General features: G+C 35.0%; 1 pseudogene; it reads left to right on the forward strand.

The window, feature by feature from the left end:
* The first annotated feature begins 24144 nt into the window (after window positions 1-24144).
* On the forward strand, window positions 24145-24534 carry LOC110221546 (large ribosomal subunit protein P1 pseudogene; annotated as a pseudogene).
* Window positions 24535-27223: the final 2689 nt, after the last annotated feature.

The raw sequence follows: 27223 nt of genomic DNA on the forward strand, positions 1-27223 counted from the left end.
TTTATTAGAGACACTTGCTGTAAGGATTGTTTTCCAGATTTCTGCTTTCCTTCTAATCTTGGTTGTCTCAGTTTTATTTGTACAAAACCTTTTAAATTTAATATAATCAAAATTATCTATTCTACATTTCATAATGTTCCCTCTCTCCTGTTTGGTCATAAATTCTTCCCTTCCCCATATATCTGACAAGTAGACTATTCTTTGTTCTTCTAATTTGATTGCTTCATTGTCTATGGTACCTTTCAGCAAGATGTAGTTTCCTTCCTTACCTCTTCTAATTGCCTATTTTTTTTTGTTTTTACTTTTTCTAAGATCAGGATTGCTACCCCTGCTTTTTTTTTTTAACTTCAGCTGTAGCATAATAGATTCTGCTCCAATCCCTTACCTTTACTCTACATGTATCTCTCTGCTTCAAGTGTGTTTCTTGTAAATAAAATATTGTAGGATTCTGGTTTTTGATCCACTCTGCTATCAGCTTCCATTTTGGGAGAGTTCATCCCATTCACATTCGCAGTTATCATTACTATTTGTGAATTCACCTCCATCCTATTCTTCCTGCTATTTGTCCTTTTTCTCCTTTCACCCTTTTCCCTCCTCAGCAGTGTTTTGCTTCTATCACCTCTCCCGATCTGTCCTCCCTTCTTTCAGTTCCCCCCTACTTCTTTTACTTAATCTCCTACTTTCTTACTTCCCTGTTGCATAAGATAGATTTCTATATTCAACTGATTGTTTATATTACTCCCTCTTTGAGCCAATACTGATGAGAGTGAGGTTCAAGTGATGTTCATTGCCCACCCCCTCATCTTCCTCTCCTTTGTAATAGGTCTTTCTTGCCTCTTCATCTGAGATAATTTACCCCATTTTACCTCCCCCTTCCTTCTGCACCCATTGTACTCCTCTATCTATTGTCTCTCTTGTATATTTTTTCAGGTCAGTTGTTTTATCCAGTGAGGTATTTTATATTTTTTTCCACTTTTTCATTCTTCTGAATTTGTTGATTCATGATATCTCATAGAGTCAGCTTCCACTTACCCAATTATAATTTTTAAGGTGTTATTTTCCTCACTTAGCTTTTGTACTTTCTTTTCCATTTGGCCAACTGTACTAAGTGAGATGGACCTTTCTTGCTGATCCTCCAAGTTTCTTGGGCTAAAAGATTGTTTCACTCCTTTTTTCTGGTTCCCTTGTTCCAGGATTCATTTTGGGGCTCTATTTTATAGTTGCTTAGCGGTGAATAAGAGAGAGTTGCAGTGATTTCCTGCTTACTCTGCCATTTTGACTCCTGGAAGTCTAGATCAATCATATTGTAACCCTTTTGTATTTTTTAAAAGTTATTCTATATTTACATTTATGCATGTATGTATACATATAAGCACATATGTGTATATAAATATGTACATATATGTATAGGCAGAAAGAAACATAGGGATAGACAGATACATTCCTTAAAGGGCATAAATGCATTTAAATGATATTTCTATTTATTGATTTATTGTCTTTATAAAATTATTTTATGTGTAACTTATTAAGATGCTGTGATCCATCCTTTGTGCAATAATGGTTGTCTCAGATTGGAGACACTCTGGTACAGGGAAAATATTGCTGAATCTGGTTTCAAAAGAAGGCATTTAAAGCTTCACTCTGTCAGGAACTATCTGTGTGACAGTGGGCAAAATTTTCAAACTCTTTAAGCCTCCTGTGGGGCTACATTAGGTAGCCTCTAAGGTCCTTTCTATCTGTATCTATAGTCTTTAAGAGGAAAAAAAATCTCTCATAGAATGGAGAGTTTGCATCCTCTGAAATATAATACTTTTACTACACAAGGGAAATAAAATAGGGAAATAGAGAAATTCAAAATCTTTATTATGTGGTATCTGAGGAAAATAGAGAATCATAATCTAAGGAGGATTACTAAGACAAGGGTTGTGTAAATATATAAAAATCATAGGCTTCATATCTCAAAAATATTATAAAATATCTATTTCCTCAGTGACTAGTTTTTTTTAGAAAGGCAGTGGCAGATTTTCCTGCAATAAAATATTGTAATTAGTAGATCATAACCTCTTTAAATTAATGCTAAAGAATTTGGATGAGTTCTTCTTCTTTCACTTAACTATTCAGATTTCCTCAGGGATCTACCAAGTAACAAAGTATATCTGCATTTTATGTACCTCTGAATGACTTGCATAATTTAATGCTAGATAGGCATTATCCTGTACTCTTCCGAGGTAGGATATCCCCATCTTACAAAAGAAAATGTGCTCAAAAGGATGAATTGATTTACCTGGAGAAAAATTGCAACATCAAATTAGGAAAAATAGAAAAGGACTATATAATAGGTAGGCTTGGGTTAAACATTGAAGGGATCCAGGGATTGCAAAGGGAGAAAAAGTAGAAGGAAAAGAATGTGTTACACATCTGTCTGCTTGAAGTTGTGGCAGTAGGAGATGGAATATTGCACATACAAGGAACATTAATCAGGCAAGAACAAAGAAGGTATAAGGGAAAGAAATGAAGATTTTATAATCTAACTAGATGGCTATCATACTTAAAGGGCCAGGGGAAAGGCAACAGGTAAGACACAATTCTGTCTTCAAGTAGTTTCCAATCTATAAAACAAGACATTATATTGCTATATAAGTTAAGATACAATAAATGCCAAATGATCATTGGTACAGAAGATAAGCATTGTGGGAGTCCTTACATAGGCTGGCGTGCTCAAAGAGGACCTTATTAAAGAAGTAAAGATTGTTAAAGAAAAACTCCTGTGAACTGTTAAATGGAAGAAACTCCAGGTCCAAAAAGGGAAACCTGGAAATATCAGAGTCTGATCACAGTTAACACAGATTATAAATGTATTTATTGCCTAAGAAGAAGAAACTTGCAAGTTGAAACAGGTGAGAACACTGTTCAAAGCCCAGATGGAAAGAGTGAGATATTTATACTTTTCAAACAAAAGAAGGCAGAAAATTTGGGAAGAAAAATAAGAATCCTCCAAAAGGAGGGAGAGTTCCAAGATGGGGAGTGAAGAGCTGTGTCCCTTTGACACACAAATCAGCCTGACAGTTCAAGGCTTGAGCACAAACAATAAGACAAGGGCATCTCTCTGAAAACCATCAAACATGATATGCCTGAGAGCCCCATAAACAGCAGTTAGAAGAGTCTCTGAAATTAAGGGTGTCTCAAAGGTCCATGAACCATTAAATGGCTCAAGGTTTGCTTCAAGGCTGGTATGAACTCAATTGCCCTCAGAGTTACTAATTTTCTGCACATCAGGCTGGGTTTACTATCTGTCACCAAAAAGGATTGTTGGTATATCAAGCCACTCTATATTTTTACCTAATACAGCCAGTCCTCATATAGCCCTTGCCATTTGCCTAGTTAATTGGAGGATCAAACAAATCAAGGTATCCATTTATACAAGATTGATCTAGTTTTTGAGAAATTAAACTAGATTTCACTAGTCAGGAAGGAGGATAATCATTTGGGGTGATGACTTCATGAAAAAAGGCTTAGAAGTGGGATAATGAAATATAGTCCATAGAGGGGTGAGATTTTTGGCTTATTTGATTGGTTTTGGTGATTTCCCCCTATTTCTCCTCTTTTTTTCTTTCTTTAAATATTATTTTCATAATCCTCTGTGAGGGAAGAGAAAGAGATACTGTGGAAAAATTGGTTTTGTTAAAAAAAAAGATGTCAATAAAAGTTATTTTTAAAAATACCAGAAAGTTTATACTGGGTGGAAAGAGATGAGAGATATGGTTAAAAAAGTAGGTTGGGTTAAGCTTAGACTCTAAAGAGGAGTCTAATCAGGTAGACCCTAATTATTGCATTAGGTATGGAAAACATAATTTTCCTTGCATCTGCTTGTATAAGTAAGCCATAAGTTGTTCATGTGTGCATACATACCATATGTACACATATAGTTATGTATTTCATATATATACATATATATACATGTATATATATATACATATATGTATGTATATATGTATGTATGTATGTATACACATAAAGATATATAGATATGTGCAGTCAGGTTGCATAGTGGTTAGAGTGTCAGGATTGGAGTCAGAAAGACTCTTCTTCCTGAGTTCAAATCTGGCGTCAGATAAATATTTATTGGCTTATTTACCTATGTTGCCTCATCTGTTGAATAAGCTAGAGAAGAGAATGTCAAACTAGTCTAGTATCTTTGCCAAGAAAATGCCAAATGGGTCATGAAGTGTTGGATGTGACTGAAGAAATATCTACTCATCTATCTATATGCACGTATACACACACACACAGACACACACATACATACACAAAACCATAAGTTGTGTATATACACACATCTATATATATGTGTGTGAGCACTTTTTCTTGATAACCTACACTAGCAGTATTTTTAAACTAATAATTCTGTTAATTTATTTTTATGAAATAAGAATTTGCCAATTCAGTGGTTTGATTTTTAAAGATGAATACACTTCATTCAGGTACATATATTGCCGGAGTATCATTCAATTCAATTCCATAAGCATTTGAAAGCATTTATTATGTATTAGCTACTCTCTTGGGTCCTGGGGACACAAAACCAAAAAGAAATTGTCCTTGCCCTGAAGGGAGGGAATGAATCTTTTGGGGCTACATATAATATTCACATAAATGAAACAAAACAAATAAACAGAAAGACAAATTGAACAAAGAGAGGACCTTAACATCTAGGGAAATCAAAGTGTCTCACCAAGGTAGTAGCACTTGAGTCTTAAGTAGAGGCAAAGATTTTAAAAGGCAAAGATGAGGGGGAGTGAATGTATTTTAATCATAAGCAAAACTGCATGAAGACAGAAAGGTGAGGAATGAAATCTTAAGTTTCAGGAACTTCTAGTAGGTCAGTTTGGCTCTGAAAGGAAGTAAAGTGAAGTAAGTTTGGTAAAGTATGTGGAAGTCAAATAGATATGAACTAATTTACTCAGAGGCTTTCTTTAAAGTGGTGGTGTAGTCAAATGGAAATGGATCCCTGTGGTCACATATTAACTGAGAATACCACAAATTAATATTATTTATATTGTGTTTCTAATTATTTTCTTAAACATTTCCCCATTACATTTCATTCTGTTTTGAGCCTTCCTCAGGAATTTTGTGGCCAGCAAGTTTGACACCTCTTATAATGCCAAGATATTTTAAAACCATATAATATTATATTAACATCATTGAGAGGACTGGAATTTTGAAAAAAAGTATGTAATCATCCTCCATAAAAATCCTACTCCAATATTTCTTCATAGAAACCTATGATCCCATATACTTGCAAGGTGTGTCAGTGGATAGCAATCTCCTGAATATTTTATGAAAGTGGCTCTCCTTTGAGCACAGTTCTGGTGCAGTGTGTTAACTTTCTGAGGAGTAGGCTAAACAAATAAGAGGGGCTTATCATTAATTTACCAGCTACTTGAACATTACTTTTTTCTCCATGTCAACCTACAAAGCAAAGAAAAAGACAAAATGGTCACTTGTGGTGACCCATTTCTGTTACAATAGTTATGGCAGCAGAGCAGTGGAAACTTGCACAAAATGTGCTGATAGTCCTGCATTAGTATGCTATTTGTAAAATTTAATCAAAATAATAAATCTCTAATCTTAAGTCACTTGTCTAATGCCCAGTGAGAAAGTAGTCATGTGTTTTAGTAGAATGGAACCTTATCAGTGTTATAATTCACACTAAAAATGAAAACAGAAGACATAAAGAAATGATGACTAAATTAAATACCTCTCCATAGAGACTTATAGGTTCTTATCAAAAAAGAAAAGCATAATACATTCTCATAAAAGAGGCAAAGAAAGGGATTTAGTAGGTTTTGTTTCAATATATGCCCAAGGTGTAAAAAAATCTGTTCATGAGATACTTATTCATCTCACTTAGCAGCGCTTATGATGAACCTAAGAAAATAGACCACCATGAAAATAATTGTAGCTTCTGCACCAGAATGCATAGAAGAGGGTACAAGTAGAAAAATCCAATGAAAAATTAAAAAAAATTCACAACCAAATCAGTGCACCAAAATCACACTGTATGATTTTTTGCAAATTTGAGCAGCGAAGAAGTTAGAAAAAATATTTTGGTAAATATATTTTGGGACTAAGGAAGGGAATTGGCTAAATACTTATTGATGATTTAAGAGAATTTATGTAGCAAACATTTTCATCAAGAATAGAGTCAGAAAGCACTCACCATGTCTAGCATTAAACAACAACACACACACAGACACACACACACACACACAGAGAAATTATATCATGACAGCAATGGAACAATAAAAGAGAAATCACTAAAGAAATGTAGGAATCATTAAAATAAATCCCTAAAAAGTGAATGAAAATTTACCTAGCTCCCAATATCCAGTCTGTCTCAGATTTTATGTCTGACTGTGCTTTTCACCTACACATTTCATATAGTTATCCATACAGACCAATTGATCAGAAAGATAAGGTAGATAAGGAATTTAACAAAGAGATCAAAGCCTGGCCAAAAGGATGTAATAGTGATGAAGGACTTCAATTTTGCAGAAATCTACTGGAGTTCTCACATCAAAGGGGAGAAGCTAATATTTCACTTACCTCATAGAGAATTATTTCAATGTTTCCTACATTGCTTTACTACTTTCTCTTTTATTGTTTTACCCAAAATCTTTTTTTAAATATCATTACTTATTTTTAATATTCTTTTTAAATTTTGAGCTCCAAATTCTTTCCCTCTTTCCCTCCCTCCTACTGTCTCCCCAACTCACTGAGAGGGCAACCAATATGATATCAATTATACATATGAAGTCATGAAAAACACATTAATGTAAAAAGAGCACAACAAACATAAAGTGAGAAAATTATACTTCAATTTTCACTCAGAGTTCATCAGTTCTCTCTCTGGAGGTGGATAGCAGTTTTTCATCATGAGTCCTTTGGAACTATCTTACATGATTATACTCATCAAAATAGCCAATTTTTTCATATTTGATCATCATTGTAACATTACTTTTACTGTGCACAAGAATGCCCCAATTCTAACTTCACTTTACATCAGTTCACATAGGTCTTGGGATGTTTTTTGTTTTTCTGAAACCACCCTATTCATCATTTCTTGAAGTAAAATAATAATCCATTACAATCATATGCCAAAATTTGTTCAGCCATTCCCCAACTGATGAGCATCCCCTTGATTTCTAGTTCTGTACCACCACACACACACACACACACACACACACACACACACACTTTATCATAAATATTTTTGCTACATATATGTTCTTTTCCTTTCTTTTTGATCTCTTTGTGATACAGATCCAGTAGTGTTATCACTGGGTCAAAGGGTATGCAGAGTTTTGTAGCCCTTGCACACACTTTCAAATTATTCTCTAGAATGGATAGAATGGTAGAGTTCATTACTCCATCAACAATTCATTAGTTATACCTATCTTCCCTCATATTCTCAAGCCTTTGTTATTTATGATAAGCATAAGGTAGTATCTTACAGTTGCTTTAATTTGCATTTCTCTAATCAATAATGATTTAGAGTATTTTTTCACATGACTATAGATAGCTTTGATTTCTCCTTCTAAAAACTGCCTGTTCATATCCTTTGACCATTTATCAATTGGAAAATGGGTCTTATTTTTTGTAATTGTTTTTCTCTGGATGTGGATATCATTTTCCATGATAAGTCTTTTGGAATTGTTTTGGATTTGCTGAGAAGAGCTAACTCTATCAGTTGAGCATCACAAATGTTTCTGTTACCATATACAATGTTTGCCTGTTCTTACTTCACTCAGCATCAGTACATTTAAGTCTTCCCAGGTTTTTCTGAAATCTACCTGCTAATCATTTCTTATAGCACAATAGCATTCCATAACAAGATCTGTGTCCTAAAGAGCTCATATTTATGGCAGCTCTTTTTGTGTTGGCAAAGAATTGAATATTGAGGGGATACCCATCAGCTGGGGAATGGCCAAAAAAATTGTGGTGTATGAGAACACTGTTCACAGTAACAGCAACATTGTGAGATGATCAACTATGATAGACTTAGCTGTTCAATACAACTATCCAAGACAACTCCAAAAGACTTGCAGTGGAAAATGCTATCCACATACAGAGGATGAACTATAGGTCTGAATGGAGAGTGAAGAGTATTATTTTTACTTTTTTTCTTTCTTGTGGTTTTACCCTTTTGTTCTAATTCTTCTTTCACAACATGACTAATGCGGAAATATATTTAATATGATTGTACATGTCTAACTTATATCAGATTTCTTGTTGTCTTCGGAAGGGAGGTGCAGGGAAGGGAGGGAGAAAAATTTGGAAATGAAAATCTATCTTTACATATAATTGGAAAAAACCTAAAATACTATTAAGTGTAATAAAATAAAAAAAATAAATAATATTTTGCATCAATATTCATTAGGGAAATTGGTCTATTATTTTCTTTCTCTGTTTTGACTCTTTCTGGTTTAGGTATTAGTATAATATTTGTGTCACAAAGATAATTTGGTAGGACTCTTCACCTATTAGAAATAATTGTTCTTAAAATGTTTGGACAATTCACTTGTAAATCCATCTGGCACTGGAGATTTTTTCTTAAGGAATTCATTAATGGCTTGTTAAATTTATTTTACTAAAATGGGGTTATTTAAGGTTTTTTTAAATTTTCTCTTCTGTTAATCTGGGCAATTTATATTTTTGTAAACATTTCTCCATTTCAGCAAGATTTCCAGATTTATTAGCATGCAGTTGGGAAAAATACACTTCCTTGGTGGTGAATTCACTCCTTTCATTTTTGATAATGGTTATTTGGTTTTCTTCCTTCTTTTGTTTTTTAATCCAGTTAACCAAAAATGTATCTATTTTATTATTTTTTTAAATAAAACCAGCTCTTAGCTTTATTTATTAGTTCAATAGTTTTGTTAATTTCAATTTTATTAATCTCTCTTTTGATTTTCAGAATTTCTGATTCGGTATTTAATTTGGGATTTTTAATTTGTTCCTTTTCTACCTTTTTTAGTTGCATACTCAATTCGATGATCTGTTCTTTCTTTATCTTATTCATGTAAGCATTTAGAGATGTAAAATTTCCCCCATGTACTGCTTTGGCTACATCTCATAGATTTTGGTAGGTTGTCTCACTATTATCATTATATTTGATGAAATTATCTATTGTGTCTATGATTTGTTGTATGATCCACTAATTCTTCAGGATTAGATTATTTAGTTTCAATTAATTTTTAGTCTATTTTTCAATGGCCCTTTATTATATGTATTTTTTCATTATATTGTAATCTGAAAAGGATGCATTTAAATTTTCTGCCTTTTTGCATTTGATTGTGAAGTTTCTAAGCTATAGTACATGGTTAATTTTTCTGTAAATACCATGTACAACTAAGAAAAAGTATATTCCTTTCTATCACCATTCAATTTTCTCCAGAGATCTATCATATCTAATTTTTCTAAAATTCTATTCACCTCCTTAATTTCTTGCTTATTTGTGGTTAGATTTATCTAGTTCTGAAAGGGGAATGCTGAGGTCCTCCACAAGTACAGTTTTGATGTCTATTTCTTCCTGTAAATCGCTTAACTTCTCTAAGAATTTGGATGCTGTGCCACTTGATTTCTGTATGTTTAGTATTAATATCACTTCATTGTCTATGGTACTTTTAGCAAGTTGCAGTTTCTTTCTTATCTCTTTTAAAGAGAACTATTTTGACTTTTGCTTTGCTGAGATCAGGACTGCTTCTCCTGCTTTTTTTTTTTTACTTTAGGTGAAGCATAATATATTATGCTTCAGCCTTTTACCTTTACTTTGCTGTGTGTCTCTGCTTCAAATGTGCTTCTTATAAATAACTTATTGTAGGATCCTGATTTTTAATCTACTCTCCTATCCACTTCCATTGCATGGGAGAGTACATTCCATTTACATTCACAGTTATGATTAATAACTGTGTATTTCCCTTCATCTTATTTTCTCCCCATTTATGCTTTTCTCTCTCCTTTCACCTTGTCCTTCCTCTTTAGTATTTTGCTTCTGACAACCATCACCCTCAATCTGCCCTTCTTTTGATGCATCTTCCTCCTTGTTTTTTTCCCCTTTCCTCTTCCTTATAGGTAAGATATGTTTCTACATTCAACTGAGTGTGTATGTTATTCCCTCTTAGAGCCAAATCCTATGAGAGTAAGGTTTATACAATGCTCAACACCCTCCCATCTTTCCATCTGTTGTAATAAGTCTTATGTGCCTCTTCATGTCATGCAGTTTTCCCCATTCTGTCTCCCCCTTTTCTCTTCTCCAGTACAATACTATTTTTCACCACTTGATTTTTTTATCATCACATCAAAGTCAACCTATATGCACACCCTTTGTCTATGTATACTCCTCATAATGTCATAATAAAGATACAGTTCTCAAGAGTTATGAGTATCATCTTCCCATGCATGGATGTAAATAGTTTAACCTTATTGAATACCATAGTTTTTATTTTTTTTCCTGTTTACCTTTTTATTCTTGTCTTAAATCTTGTATTTGAAGATCATATTTTCGGTTCAGCTCTAGTCTTTTCATCAGGAAACTTTGAAAATCCTCTATTGCACTGAAAATTCATTTTTTCACTGAAAGGTTATGCTCAGTTTTGCTGGGTAGTTGATTCTTGATTGCAATCCAAACTTCTTTGCTTTCTGGAATATCATATTTCCCACCCTCTGATCCATTAAAGTAGAAGCTGCTAGGTCCTACATAATCCTGACTGTGGTTCTATGATGTTTTTATTATTTCTTTCTGGCTACTTGCAGTATTTTCTCCTTGATTTGATGATTCTGGAATTTGGTTACAATATTCCTTGGCATTTTTAATTTGGGATCTCTATCAGGAGGTGATCAGTGAATTCTTTTAATGATTGTTTTATCCTTTGGTTCTAAGATATCAGGATAGTTTTTCTTTATAGTTTCTTTTTTTAATTAATTAATTCATTTTTAATTCTCAACAATCACTTCCATAAGCTTTTGAGTTTTAAATTTTCTCCTCCTCCTCTCTCCCTCCCCAAGGTGGCACACTATCTGATATAGGCTTTAAATATACATTCCTATTAAACATATTTTCACAATAGTCACATTGTAAAGAAGAATTAGAACCAACAGAAGAAACACAAGAAACAAAGAAAAACAAAACAAAACAGAAGAAAAAAAGAGCAAATGGTATGGTTTGATCTAAATTCAAACTCAATTGTTTTTTCTCTAGATAGGATAGCATTTTCTATCATGAGACTTTTGGAGATGTCTTAGATCCTTGCATTGCTGAGAAGAGCTAAGTCTATCAAAGTTAGTCATTGCATAATGTGGGTGTTGCTATGCACAATGTGCTCTTGGTTCTCCTCACTCCACTCAGCATTAATCCATACAAGCCTTTCCAGTTTTTCTGAAGTCCACCTGCTCATCATTTCTTACAGAAGATTAGTATTCCATTACATTCATATACCATAATTTGCTCAGCCATACCCCAATTGGTGGATATCCCTTTAATTCCCAATTCTTTTCCACCGCAGAAAGAGCTACTATAAATATTTTTTGTACATGTGAGTGCTTTTCCCATTTTTATGATATCTTTGGTATAAATTCCTAGAAGTGCTATTGTTAGATCAAAGGGTATGCACATTTTTATAACCCTTTGGGCATATTTCCAAGTTGCTTTTCTGAATGGTTAGATCAGTTCACAACTCCACCAATCATGTGCCAATGTTCCAATTTTCCCACATCTTCTCCAACATTTATCACTTTCCTGTTTTGTTATATTAGACAATGTGAGAGGTGTGATGTGGTACCTTGGAGTTGTTTTGATTTGCATTTCTCTAATTAATAGTGATTTAGAGATTTTTTCACGTGATTATAGATGGCTTTAATTTCTTCATCTGAGAACTGCCTCTTCATATGCTTTGATCAATTACCAATTGGGGAATGACTTGTATTCTTATAAATTTGATTCAATTCTCTATATATTTTAGAAATGAGGCCCTTAGCAGAGACACTGGTTGTAAAAATTCTTTCCCACTTTTCTGCTTCCCTCCTAATCTTGGTTGTATTGGCTTTGTTTGTGCAAAATCTTTGCAATTTAATTTAGTCAATAATTATCCATTTTGCATTTCATAATGTTCTCTATCCCTTGTTTGTTCATAAATTATTCTGTTCTCCATAAATCTGACAGGCAAATTATTCCTTGCTCTCCCAGTTTGCTTTTAGTATCAGTCTTTACATCTAAATCTTTACATCTAAATCATGTACATTTATTTTAGTATGTGGTGTAAGATGTAGGTCTATGCTTAGTTTCTGCCATACTCTTTTCCAGTTTTCCCAGCAGTTTTTGTTAAATCATGAGTTCTTATCCCCAGAAGCTGGGGTCTGTGGGTTTATCGAAAAGTAGATTACTATAGTCATTGATCATTGTGTCTTACATACCTAACCTATTCCACTGCTCCACCACTCTATTTCTTAGCCAGTACCAATTAATTTTGACGATAGCTGCTTTATAATACAATTTAAGATCTGGAATGACTGGGCCACCTTCCCCTGCATTTTTTTCATTAGTTCTCTTGATATTCTAGACTTTTGTTATTCCAAACAAATCTTGTTATTATTTTTTCTAGCTCTACAAAGTAATTTTTTGGTACATTGGTATGACCCTGAATAAGTAAATTGACATAGGTAGAATTGTAATTTTTATTATTAGCTCAGCCTACCCATGAGCAATTAATGTTTTTCAAATTATTTAGATCTGACTTTATTTGTGTGAAAAGGATTTTGTAATTGTGTTCATACAGTTCCTGGGTTTGTTTTGGCAGGTAAACTACTAAAGATTTTATAATGTCTACAGTAACTTTAAATTGAATTTCTCTTTCTATCTCTTGCTCTTGGGGTTTCCATTCACCTCCTTAATTTCTTTCTTGTTTATATTTTGGTTAGATTTATTTAATTCAGAGATGGTGAGTTTGAGGTCCCCCCACTAGTATCATTTTGCTGTCTTCTTTTTCCTGTAACTACCTGAACTTCTCCTCTAAGAATTTGAATGCTATACTACTTGGTGCATATATGTTTAGTACTGATATTACTTCATTGTCTATGGTGCCTTTTAGCAGTTCCCTCCCTTATCTCTGTTAATAAGATCTATTTTTGCTTTTGCTGTGTCTGAAATCAAGATTGCTGTTCAAATGTGTTTTTTGTAAACAACATATTGTAGGCTCATGGTTTTTAATCCATTCTGCTATTTCTGTTTCATGGGAGAGTTCATCCCATTCACAATCACAGTTATGATTACTGTCTGTGTGTTTCTCTCCATCCTATTCTCCTCTCCCCCATTTGTGCTTTTCTTTCTCCTTTTCTCCCTTTCCCTCCTCACTAGAGTTTTGCTTTTGACTACTGCTTCCTTCAATCTGCCCTCCATTCTATCAGGCCCCTCCCTTTTCTTTCCCTTTTCCTCTTCTGCTGACTATATGGCATGTTAAGTTTTTATACCTAACTGAGTATGTTATTCCCTCATTGAGCCATATCCGGTGAAAGTAAAGTTGTAATATGTCTTTTTGCCTCTACATATGATATAGTTGACTCTTTTCTGCTTCCTCCTTTCCTCTTACCCCATTAGAATTACTTTTCACTACTTCATTTTATCATCACATCAAAGTCAACTTAGACTCATCCACTCTGTCTATGTATATCCCTTATAAATGTCGTAATAAAGGTATGGTTTTCAAGAGTTATAACTATCATCTTCCCATGTAGGAATGTAAACAGTTTACCCTTATTGAATAACATGTCCCCCCCCCTTTCCTTTCCTGTTTACCTTTGTATGCCTCTCTTGAGTCTTGTATTTGAAGAACAAAATTCCCATTGAGCTGTGGTCTTTTCATCAGCAAAATCTGGAAGCCCCCTATTTCATTGAATGACCATCTCCTCCCCTGAAAGATGATGCTCAGTTTTCCTGGGTAGTTGATCCTTGATTGTAACACATGCTCCTTTGCTTTATGGAATATCATATTACAAGCCCTCCAGTCTTTTAATGTAGAAGATGAATGGTCCTGGTAATTCTGACTATGGTTCCATGATATTTGAATTGTTTCTTTCTAGCTGCTTGTAATAGTTTCTCCTTGACCCGATAATTCTGGAATTTGGCTATTATATTCCTTGCCATTTTCAATTTGGGATCTCTTTCAGGAGGTGATTGGTAGATTCTTTCGATGACTATTTTACCCTTTGGTTCTAGGGCCTCAGGACAGTTTTCTTTGATGATCTCCTGAAAGATGCTATCCTGGCTCTTTTTTTTCATCATGGCTTTCAGGTAGAGTAATAATTCTTAAGTTATATCTCCTGGATCTATTTTCCAGGTCGGTTGTTTTTCCAATGAGAAATTTTACATTTTCTTCTATTTTTTCATTCTTTTGATTTTGTTTTGCTGATTCTTGATGTCCCATAGAGTCATTAGCTTCCACTTGCCCAATTCTAATTTTTAATAAATTGTTTTCTTCAGTCAGCTTGTGTACCTCTTTTTCCATTTAGCCCATTTTGCTTTTAAAGAGTTTACTTCAATGAGTTTTTCTGTCTCCTTTTCCATTTGGCCAATTCTACTTTTTTTTTTGCATTCTTTAATATAGATTTATTTATTTTTAGTTTTCAACATTCACTTCCACAAGCTTTTGAGTTCCAAATTTTCACCCCATCTCACCCCTCCCCCCACCCCAAGATGGCATGCATTCTGAATATCCCTTCCCCTAGTCTGTCCTCTCTTCTACTCTCTCTCCCCTTCTCTTCTCCCCTTCCCCTTCTATTTTCCTGTAGGGCAGGATAGACTTCTGTACCCTATTTCCTGTATTTCTTATTTCCCAGTAGCATATGAAAACATTTTTTTTAAATGTATGCGTTTAAAACTTTAGATTTCAAATTTTCTCTCTTCCTCCCTTCCCACCCACCCTCATTGAAAAGGCAAGCAACTCAATATAGGTTGTACATGTGCAGTAATGCAAAACACTTCCATAGTAGACATGTTGTGAAAAACTAACTCTTTCACTTAATCCTATCCTGCCCTGTCATTTATTCTATTCTTTCTTTTGACCCTGTCCCTCCTCAGAAGTATTTCCTTCTGATTACCCCCTTTCCCAATCTTCCCTCCTCTCCATCATCCCCCTGCTCTCTTGTCCCCTTCTCCCCCTATTTTCCTGTAGGGTAAGACAGATTTCCATACCCAATTGAATGGGATGTTATTCCCTCTTTAAGCCAAATCCTATGAGAATAAGATTCACTCATTCCCTCTCACCTTCCCCTGCTTCCCCTCCACTGTAAGAGACTTTTCTTTTCTGATTTTTTTTGTGAGATAATTTACCCCATTCTACCTCTCCCTTTCTTCTTGAGTATCATCTTCTCTCATCCCTTAATGTTATTCTCCAGATATGACCCCTTAATCTTCAACTCACCCTGTGACCTCTATCTATCTATCTATATGTACATAATATAATTTTTTTCCTTCAGGTACCCTAATACTGACAAAGGTCTCATGAGTTATAAATACCATCTTTCCATGCAGGAATGTAAACAGTTCAATCTTAATAAGTCTCTTATGATTTCTCTTTCCTGTTTACCTCTTCATGTTCCACTTGAGTCCTGTATTTGAAAGTATTCTGAAGCAGCAGAACCCACAAAAAGACAGAATGAAACAAATTTCCAGCCCAAGACAACCTGGATAATTGCTCAAAAAGGTGTATTGTGCCGGGCTGGGAGTGCAGCGTGGTGTGGGAATGCAGGCCCCAGTGAACCTGGAGCAGGCCTCAGAGGACTGAATCACAGGCAGCTGTGGAGGTTTCCAGACTCCTCAATCCACCAATGCCAAAGACAACTTAGAAGGTCAGTGGGAAAAAGTCTGTTTCTGCTGTGCTGAGAGAGAAAGGTGGGGTTTCAGCTCCATTCCCAAAGAGCATGGCCCTGGGGGTGGGGCAGATGCTTCCTGAGCTTCCAGCCCATAGACTGAGGGGGAATTCAGTTGCTGATCAGAGAGGGATTGCAGGGATCTCTTTGCTGGTGCTGAGGTAGGAATCTCTTGCTTTGCCATTTTTGGATCTGGGTCACTGTTCTGGGCCTCCGTGGTGGGGTGAGGAGGAGCACTGGTTTGGTGGAGCTTGTAGTGGCTGTGGAGAGAAACCCCTCCTCACAGTTACAGGAGTAGAGCTACTGATGCTGCTGCTTCTGCCACCACTGCCATCACTGCTGTCCCTACTGCTGCTGATTCAGCCACTCCCAAAACCTGTTCCTGGTTTGCTGGTTTTGGGGCTATTTTGGCATACCCTGCAGTCTTGTGCTAGACTGCTTTCTCTCTCACCCATTCAGGATAGATAACTTCTGCTGACTTTCTAAGTTGTTTGTTGTCTGGGGGGTAAGAAGACTGGAACCTGCCACTGTTGCTGCTGATTCAGTCTTCTGAAGCCCACTGTGGCTTTGCATAGTCTGGGTATATGTGCTCCGGACACTCCTCTCTCAGCCTGGTGCAGCAAACTTTTCCTGTGGACCTTGCAGGTTGTCTTGGGCTGGAAATCTGCCTCATTCTATCTCCTTTGTAGGTTCTGCCACTCTGGAATTTATTCAGATTCACTTTTTATTGGTTTTTGAAGAGATTTGGGGGAAAGCTCAGGTAAATCCCTGCTTTCACTTTGCCATCTTGGTTCCACCTCCTGTAGTTCTTGAAAGATGCTTTCCAGGCTTTTTTTGTTTTTTTCATCATGGCTTTCAAGTAGTCCAATAATTCCCGCATTGTCTCTTCTGGTTCTATTTTCCATGTCAGTTGTTTTTTCAATGAGGTATTTTACATCTTCTTCTCTTTCTTCATTCTTTTGATTTTGTTTGACAGATTATTGATGTCTCATAGAGTCATTAACTTCCACTAGTCCGATTCTAATTTTTAAGAAATTATTTTCTTTGGTTTACTTTTGTATCTACTTTTCCATTTGGCCAGTTCTTACTTTGTTGTTTTCTTCTTTTTATTCCATTTAGCCAATTGTGTTTTTGTGTGTGAGGCAATTGAGGTTAAGTGACTTGCCCAGAGTTATCACACAGCTATTGAATGTTGTGTGTCTGAGGCTGGATTTGAACACAGGTCCTCCTGACTCCAGGACCAGTGCTCTATCTACTGTGCCACATAGTTGCCCCACCAATTATATTTTTTAAGGAATTGTTTTCTTCAGTCAATTTTTGTGATTGCTTTTCCAAGCTGTTGACTCTCTCTTGATTACCTCTCATTTCTTTTCCCATTTTTTCTTCCACCTGTCTTATTTAATATTTAAAATCCTTTTTGAGCTCTTCCTGGAAAGCTTTTTGGGTTTGAGACAAATTTGTATTCCCTTTTGAGGCATTTTGACATTGTCGTCCTCTTCTAAGTTTTTCTTTGATCTTCCCTGTCACTATAGAAGCTTTCTGTGGTCAGGATTCTTTTCTACTTTAAAAGGTAAGCTCTGCTCCTGGGGCATAGTAGGCACTGTCTTAACCTTCTTACACTGGTCTTGTCTACATGGGTCTGGTCACTGGCTTTATGCTCCTGGGATTGAGGCATTGGTGACTTGCCCACTGTTTTGGTGGCCTAGCTTAGTCATGCCTGTTGTGTCTCGCGTTTTGAGACTGGGGCTGGGACTGAACTTCTCTCTCACTGCAGTCACAGACTTTTCCTACTGATCTTCTAAGTTGTGTTTGATGTTTGTGGGTTGAGAAGTCTGGAAACTGCCAAAGCTGTTTGTGATTCAGTCCCCTGAGGTCTGCTCAGTTTCGCTGAGGCCTTCTTTGCCTGTACACCCACATCAACCTGCATTCCTCTCTGTGCCCAGCATGGTAGTCCTTTTCAAGCAACTATCCAGGTTGTCTTGGCTGGAAATTTGTTTCACTCTGTCTTTTTGTGGGTTCTGTTGCTTTAGAATTTGTTTAGAGCCAATTTTTACAGGTATTTGGAGGGGTGTAGGGGAGAACTCAAGCAAGTCATTGCTTTTATTTCACCATATTTGCTCTGCCCTTAATTTAGAACATTTTTATATGGCTATAGATAGCTCTGAATTCTTTATCTGAAATTTGCCTATTCACATTCTTTGACCATTTGGCAATTAGGGAATAACTGTATTCTTATAAATTTGACTCAATTCTGTATATATTTGAGAAATGAAGCTTATTGTAAAATTGTTACCATCTTTCTGCTTTCCTTCTAATCTTGGTTGCACTGGTTTTGTTTATGCAAAAACATTTTTAAATTTAATACCAAAATTATCTATTTTATATTTCATAAGTCTTTCTATCCCTGGTTTATTCATAAATTCTTCCTTTCTCTATAAATCTGACAGATAAACTATTCCTTGTTCTAATCTGCTTATGGTAAAACCCTTTATGTCTTAATCATGCACCCATTTTAAACTTATGTTGCTATGTGGTTAAGATTTTGGTCTGTACCTAGGTTCTGCCATACTATTTTCCAGTTTTCACACTAATTTTTGTCAAATCATGAATTTCTTATGCAAGGAGCTGGGGTCTTAGGTTCATCAAATACTAGATTACCATGGTCATTTATTACTGTGTCTTGTACCTAATCTATTCCACTGATCTGCTACTCTATTTCTTAGCCTGTACTAGATATTTTGAAAATTACTGCTTTATAACACAGTTTAAAATCTAATATTGCTAGGCCAACTTCCTTTGCATTTTTTCCATTAATTCACTTGATAATCTTGAAATTTTCTTATTCCAGCGGAATTTTGTTATTATTTTTTCTAGATTTATAAAATAAGTTTTGGTAATTTGATTATTATGGCACTGAACAAGAAAATTAATTTAAGCAGAATTGTCATTTGTATTATGTTGGCTCAGAGGTATCTGCTACATATACTAAAGTGCTTCTTATAGGAAAAAAAAGAAAAACATTTAATGGAGTGGTAGCCAAAGAAGGGTATATTTTAAAAGGAAGTCACAGAGGTGGTAAGTAGAGCTATAGGGCAATTGATTGACATATCCCTCCCTGAATTTAAATGGATTATTTTAAATGTTGCTTTAAGAGCTAGAAGAAGAGAAGTAGGGGTGTTCAGGCAGAACTACAGTATCAAATATCTGCTAGAGAGCATCATTTGTAGGCTCTAGTGATTTTTTTAAAGTGTGGCATCTCTGTATTTACTCACCCAATTTATACCTGCATTTATTATTGGCTTCCCCACAGGCTGATTGCCACTTTGAGCTTCTAGGGTACCTGAAGGTCCACCAGTGTTATTTCCATTAATTTTCTGCCTGTAGACAGAATTTACTATTAGCTCTTAGTGAACAAGATTGTATGATGTGAAGCCAATAAGTATAAGCATCTTTTCACTAGGAATTAGCCTGAGAAATGGAAATTAGACATTAGATGACAGCTTGAGAACAAGTAGATTCAAATTATTGTTGTTGTTTGTTGTTGTTATTAGTGGTGGTATTATATGGTTTAAACTTAGGCATGTTTATAGTCAGCAGAAGAGAATAAAGTACAAAGAAAGTGATTAAAGCTTAAGACGAAGTCTATAAATACAAAAGTCATTTTATTTGTTTATGTCATTCATTGCTAGCTTCTGCTTGCTCCAAGTTGAACACTCATCATACTCTTGTTACATGACTGACTAAATATTTGTAATTCATTCTTAGTTAGATGTTCTTCCACCATTTTCTGTATCAGCCTTTTCTTTTTAACTTATCAACCAACTTAGAATTCCAATCTAGATGATAAAAGGGGGAAATATTGCTCTTCATTCTTTTGAATCACTTTGTGTCATTTAGACATTTTTTTTCTGAGACAAACCTCACTATATTTTTACCCTGTGTGAATAAAATGAGATGGGGAAGAGAGGAGCAGATCATAGCGGTAAATTCGATACTAGTTGCTTCTGTATACATTCTATCTACTTTTTAAAAAAGTGTATATTGTGAGAAACCCCACATTTGGAGACATTCTTCCAGAATCCTAGTTTTGCTTAATAATTGACCATTCTTATAATAACAAATAACTCTTTTCCCCTTTTATTTGCATTAAAATAAGAAAAATTCATACTGCATTTGTAATTACAGGATGCCAGCACATTTTGAAAAGAAAAATTTTTTAAATTTTTTTAAAAAATTTTGAACAATCAGTCAAGCAGTTGTGCACTCTGGAGTCTCGGTTTTTTTTTTTTAAGTAAATTGAAAAGAAGCAGTTTGACTAATTTGACCAGATTTTTTTTTTTACATATCATGGGCAGTCTTAAAATGAATAGCTGAGCCTTCAGCGTTTCATAGCCACAAGGCTCTCTGAATCTGGCTAAAACAATCATTTCAAGCTATTCTTAGAATTGGCTAGATTAATGACGGGGAAGTTAAAATGAAGCTAGTTTGTATGTACCATGAAGGTCAAATTCAAATCCTATGACAACTGAGGAGTACTTCTTCATATTCAACTTGTCTTTAAAAAGATGCATACCTTGGCTATAAACATGTCTTGTTTGCAAGAAGAATTTATTTTTAGATGCATTACTTTCAGCCTGTGAATTATTTGATCTTGGGCAAGAATATCCTGATGAATTTCAATGAAATGTTAAACAAAAGAAGGAAAAGAAAAGAAAGATGCTAAATTAAAGTGAATGCAATTCAAGCTAATACTTTAGTACTTGACTCTTCATTCAAAATTAATCACCTCAGACTAAAGAAAGTTGGTACATGTTGAGCTCTTTCAGCCACTTTCATGGTTTACAAATGAGATTCTTGAGCCTTCCAGAAAAATGTTAATCCAAAATATGAACGTGCAATTATCTGTTCCAGCTGAACTGTTCCCGTTACAATAATATGATTACTGTTACAATATCATTCTTGTTTACCATGATATAAGAGAGCAGAGCTATTAATATACTCAAATAGCAAAATGGATCATTGACCTCATTGACCTGGCTTTTGCCTTAAGGGATGCCAATCAAATCTCATCCATGCTTGACAATTCTATAAAAGAGATTCTTTTTCATGTCCTCTGATAATTTCTTTATAGGGTGTCCCCTAAACAAATACATGCATGAAAACACATTGATTGAACTTGAGATAAATTAGTAAAGCACTTAACAATGTGCCTGACACATAGTAGGGACTGTATAAATGCTTATTTACTTTTTTTTTTGCTTTCCCATCACTTTCCCCACTCCCAAATGTACTAGGCACTTGGATAAAGACTGGGAATATAAACATAAAAGCTAGATAGTTTTTACACCCAAAAATCTTACATTATAATAAGAGAAAATATTGTATACAAGATAATGTTCAAGAAAGGATAAAGTCACAAGGATGGTCAGTGGAGTTATGAGGGAATCAAAATGGGCTATCTAGAAACACTAGTAATTACTTTTGATATATAATGATTTGACTAATTTTCCTTGAGAAAGTCGTGGAAAGCAAGGTGTAGGGGAAGGCAATTAGTAAACTTTTATCAGTCAGCTCAGTCCTCATATTATAACTAAAAACCTGTTGAGATGGAGCACTCCAGTAGGAAGGAGTGACAATTACATAGAAAGAAGATAACCTACAGTACAAAAATATTTATAGCAGCTCTTTTTGTGGTGGCAAAGAATTGGAAATTGAGGGGATGCCCATCAATTGGGCAATGGCTGAACAAGTTGTGGTATGTGAATGTAATGGAATACTATTGTGCTATAAGAAATGATGAGCAGACAGATATAAAAAAAAGAAAAACTTGGAAAGACTTACATGAACTGATGCAGAGTGAAATGAACAGAACCAGGAGAATATTGTTGTTATTTGATATACATGAAACCCTCAAAATGCTTCTTCAAGGGAAAAACAAATTAATCTGTTTCTAAGAGCATAATTTTGATTTTTTGTCAATTTCAACTTTAAACTTTACCTGATTTTTCAAAGAATCTCACTAAGGGGAGCATCATCTTAACGAACCAAGATAACTATCCATTCATAGCAATGTTATATCCTACTGCTGCTGCTGGTACCTTACCTATAAAATGGACCACCAGTTCCCGTATCTGTGAGGAAATGAAACATTTGGCTCTATATACCCCAGAACCTTGCATAATTTGCATCATCATCTTTACGCCAGCCAAGGGTGTATTCCCTTCCACCCCTTGCTCAGAAAATTATAATCAAACCAAAACTGCCAATGCCCTTAAGAAAGGTACAGCTAGGTCTCAATTAGTTTGAATGATGAATTCCCTGAAGTGGTCATATTAATTATATTCATATTGCATATTTCTATTGGGCTAGACATAATGGTCATATTTCATATAATTATAATTTCTAATAGTGTGAATTCAAATACATGCCATGATTTTAGGGAAATCATCATTGGCACTAATCCAGACCTAGCAGTATGTCAGTGAACTTCCCTACTGTTCCTCTTACTGTCTTTATTATGTTATGATTTTGAAATTCTGATGTTCAGATCAGAACTCTTTTCTCCCTCCATCACTCTCCTATATTGTATGTATGTATGTGATCTCCCCCATAAGAATATAAACTTGTTGAGGAGAGGAGCTATCTGAAACTGAGGCAAAGTGATTCGACTTCTCCAATGCCATTACAAGTAAATGACAAATAGACTCACTGACTCCAAAATTAGCCTTATTTCTGCTTCACCATACAACTTTCACAACATTCCTCCTATCTATTCTTATTGCTATTTTTAGCCTCCTGATTGATTTCTCTGACTCCATTCTCACTTCAATTTTTCCTCCCCACAGGTGTTTAAGCATATATATAATATTAATATACAATTATATCTTAGAATATAACATATTAATAGATTATAAAATACATATAATAAATTATATTAATATATAATTAAATGTGTGTTTGTGTATGTGTATGTATACACACACACATACACATGTATAACCATACATTGCCTTACTCAAAATTCAGTGGCTCCCTGTCACCTCTAGAAAAAAGAATGGGCATCTTTCTCTGGTATCAAGAACACTTTTCAATCAGGATTCAATTAACCATTCTAGTCTAGTTGTTACCAGTTGTTCCCCTTCATGTATTCTCCAGTGTAACCACACTGGTCTTCTGATTCTTCATACAAATCGACATGCCTCTATAAGCTGCCCTTCATTCCTGGAAGCTATTCCCTCCCTAACTTTGCCTCTTTGATTACCTCACTTTCTTCAAATTTCAGCCCAAATACCAACTTGTATATAAGGACTTTTCTGATCCCCACAGTGGCTACTGCATCCCTCCCAAAATAATTTGCATGTATTGTTTGTGTGATTACATGTATAAAGGTTATTCCCTTGATAAAATGTAAGAAAACTTCTCAAGGACAGGAACTGTTTCATTTTGACTTTGTATCCTTAACACTTAACATAGTGTCTGAGAGATAGTAAGTATTTTGTAAATGTTAATTGGTTGATTAATTAATTTTAGTCACAGGAGGAGATTCTAGAAGATGGCTAGGGAAGAATGATTGTACTAGGAATTCCTACGATTTCTTTCCTTTTGTTTATGCTATGTCTGATAAACTGTATGAGAACATTATTCAAAGTACCTGTATCTTATGAATGTGTGGTAGATAGTAGTATCATTTGAAAAATTTCAGGTACGGAATTGGGGCAAAGCCATACATTTATATTTTTGAGTAATATATCAAATATGTCTCAGCTAAATTACAAATCCAGACATCATTTGAAGATATGCTACTCAGTAGCAGAGGAATCTATCTAGTCATATTATTGTGGGAGACTCACCTGTATCTGTGCTAGAGAAACCCTGAAAAAGCCACTTATCTTAAGACCTGAGTAAACCAATACTTAGTATGCAGCTCACATAATGCCCTCTTATATCAAAGGCTATTTACCTTTTCTGTGTCACAAAACCCTTTGGCATGCTGTTAAACCTATGGACTCTTACTCAGAATAATATTTTAAATGCATGAAATAAATAAAATTACAAATAAAATTCACTATATCCAAATACAGTTATCAAGATTTAAAAAATGGTTCTTCAGTTGTCTGTAAGGTGCTTGGTTCTTCTTCGGAAGCTAAGGCTGTGTTGGGGTGACTCCTCACTTCATCCAGTGACTAGCACCACTACAAACAAGTCTCTCTTCATCCTTCTGCTGAAATGACCATCTCCGAGCTCCCTTGCCTCTACTCTGCCCTCATCCTTCACGACGATGATGTTACAGTCACGGAGGATAAAATCAATGCCCTCATTAAAGCAGCAAGTGTGAATGTTGAACCATTGTGGCCAGTATTATTTGCAAAGGCCCTGTCCAAAAATAATGACAACATTGCAAGTCTCATCTCCAATGTAGGAGTTGGTGGACCTGCCCCAGCAGCTGGTGGTGCTGCCCCTGCTGGAGGGGCAGCTCCTGCTAGCACAGCTGCCCCAGCTGAGGAAAAAAAGAAAGAGGAAGCAAAAAAAGAAGAATCCGAGGAGTCCAATGATGACATGGGCTTTGGTCTGTCTGACTAAATATTTTTTGTAACATTAAATAAAAGCTTAACTCAAAAAAAAAAAGATTTAAAAAATGTTGAGGACCAGTTTAATCTATATGATCCACAGGATTAAAAAACTCAGTAAACAAGTAGAAATGGTCACAACCCTCAAAAAACTATTGAAGAAGGCATATATTTAGAGGAATATGCTGAGCTCAGTTTTCCCAGTAGAAAGTTTTTGTTTGCACTGAAATATTTGGTTATCTCAAAGATTCATGATTTCATCATTGCTAGTAATTCCAAAATCCAATACAGAAGACAATCTAATTTGGATTTGTCATGGAAGGTCATTTTTGAAATGCTGTGGGGGAAAATGTAATTGTTGACCCTCTTGTTAGGTAACTTCAGCCTTTCTGAAGTTACCTTGGCTAAGCCTCAGAAAACAGATGTGCTTAGAGCTTGATACCAACCTATTACTAAAAGTTTTTTGGTAGTTAGTTTGTTTTACACTAGTAGGAACTTCCAGAACTTGTGGTCTCCTAGCTACAGTTTTGAAGTTCCATGGTTAATCTCATACCAGAAGACCACAGCAATGTAGAATGTAATACAGTAGAAACAATATGTAAAAGTGGATTATTGAAGTAATATATACTGTAGTGATTTTTAATCAAAATAGAGGATAAATTAAATTTATAGGGATTGTGGTAAAGTGCAATTAAAAGTGGCAAAGTTGCTTTGTTTCTGTGTCTTGTTCAGCACTACACATACCATGTACCATTTCTGACTACCATGTTCATTAGTTCTCTAAGCCCTAACTCTGACCACTGAGGGAACTCCAACCTGAAATGAAAATTGCAAGACCAGAAATTTTACAGCCCTTGTTCACTATACAAGTTCTTCATCATCATCATCATCATTGACCAAACACTCCTATCTATTCCTCGTATTGCAATTATTAGCCTCCTGATTGATTTCTCTGATTCCAATACCATTGAGCAACTGAGAGATACCTTCTGGAAATCCACATTAACAGAAGCATCTTCACACCAGGATTAGGACAGTGGAGGAGCTTTTATTTTTTCTCCCAATGTGCCATACTCATGTACTATAACTAGAAAATCCTTATCCCTTGTTTCCCTAATTCTTATGATTCAGAGTTTTTGCCTCCTGAATTAGAAATAACCTTCTTCTGCTTCTTTCTGAATTCTCATTCTCATCCACCTTAGACAATCCCTCTCCCTGTCGCTATCATCTTTCCTCCCTTCCATTTTTCCCACTTCAAAGGATACTTTGTCTTAAACAAAACAACTTCAATCTTAGACAGTTAATCTCACACTTAGTTCATCTTCTAGGGGAAACTGCTAGAATGTCCCTTGCTTTTTCCCTTGACAATCTTATAATATTTATTCTGCCACTATCCTTCAAAAATTTATCCTTTGATTTGTAAACCATTCATCTAGATTTTCTTGCCCAAATCCTTGTGGTTGTAATCTGACAATAACTCACTTTTCTTTGTTATTTACTTCGGCAGTTGCTCTACAGTCTCTTTACCTCAATGTCCTGTCCACATATTTAATAACTTTAATATTCTGTATATTCACGTCTCCCATCAATTTTATCAAATACCATGACTTCTATCTCTATTGTATTTCAACCTATCCCATGGTGACTTAAAACTCATCATAACCTAAATTGCTTTACTTCCATCATGATTAGATAAGCAGAACATAGATATAGATCTATTAAGGATCTCAGGAAACTGAGGACTAGAGATTTAAAAAAATTGCATAAAATTATGCAAAAAAGAAGTATTAGAGGTAGAATTTAAACCCAGGTCCTTTGACCCAAGAGATTCTCCTTTTTTTGAACTGTATCTTCTCTCTCTCTCTCCCTCTCCTCTCCTTCTGCTTCTTCTCCCCCTCCCTCTCTCTCTCTCACTGTCTATCTCTTTCTGTCTCTTTCTCTCTCTCTCCCTCTCTCTCTCTCTCTCTCACATACACACACACACACACACACACACACACACACACACATTGAATAGAAAAACAGAGGCGTCTTTCTCTCCAACAGAATATGCCTTCATTCCAATGAGATTCAACTATGTTGTACCTTCTATGATTGTTAACACATGGGGAAGAGCAGAATAAAGGCAAGGTATGGCATGATTCCTGACTTGGGTTGTGATGTTTAATATCTCTTTCCCAGCAATTTGTTATACTTAAGCATTATCCAAAATCTAATTATTAATATTAAACTGTAAATTTTGTAATAGGTTAGCCAATATAAAAGTGTTTAATAAAACCAATAATGGGGAAAGTCATAACAGTGTCTGGGAAAATACTATAAAAAACATCACTTTTAATAAGTAATGAAGACCTTTGTACTTTTGGTTTTGCATGTTATAATAACGACAGTAATTTGGAAATTTCAGACCTGTCACTAGAAAATGACTTTGAGCACTTTCTCTAGGTCTTAGGAACTATTTCTTTATAATTCTTCCCCCATTTGGTACCATAAGATAAAATAAAAAAGAAAAAAAGAAAAGTTTCAATATATTTTAGCAAAAAGCTTTTCCCTCCTTGATTTTTAGGTATTTATGATGCAAATTGTTATTTTACATTGATCTTTATGACTACTGGGATGTATCTGATACACTGAGGATTTTAATAGAGAGGCCCAATACCCTGTACTAATACCCATGGCACCAGAAGGATTTTACATAATCTTCATATCACATTAAAATCTATCATAATTAGTTCTCT

The sequence above is a fragment of the Phascolarctos cinereus genome, unplaced genomic scaffold (assembly GCF_003287225.1).
Source record: "Phascolarctos cinereus isolate Bilbo 61053 unplaced genomic scaffold, phaCin_HiC Scaffold_726;HRSCAF=1367, whole genome shotgun sequence".
In the NCBI taxonomy this organism is placed as follows: domain Eukaryota; kingdom Metazoa; phylum Chordata; class Mammalia; order Diprotodontia; family Phascolarctidae; genus Phascolarctos; species Phascolarctos cinereus.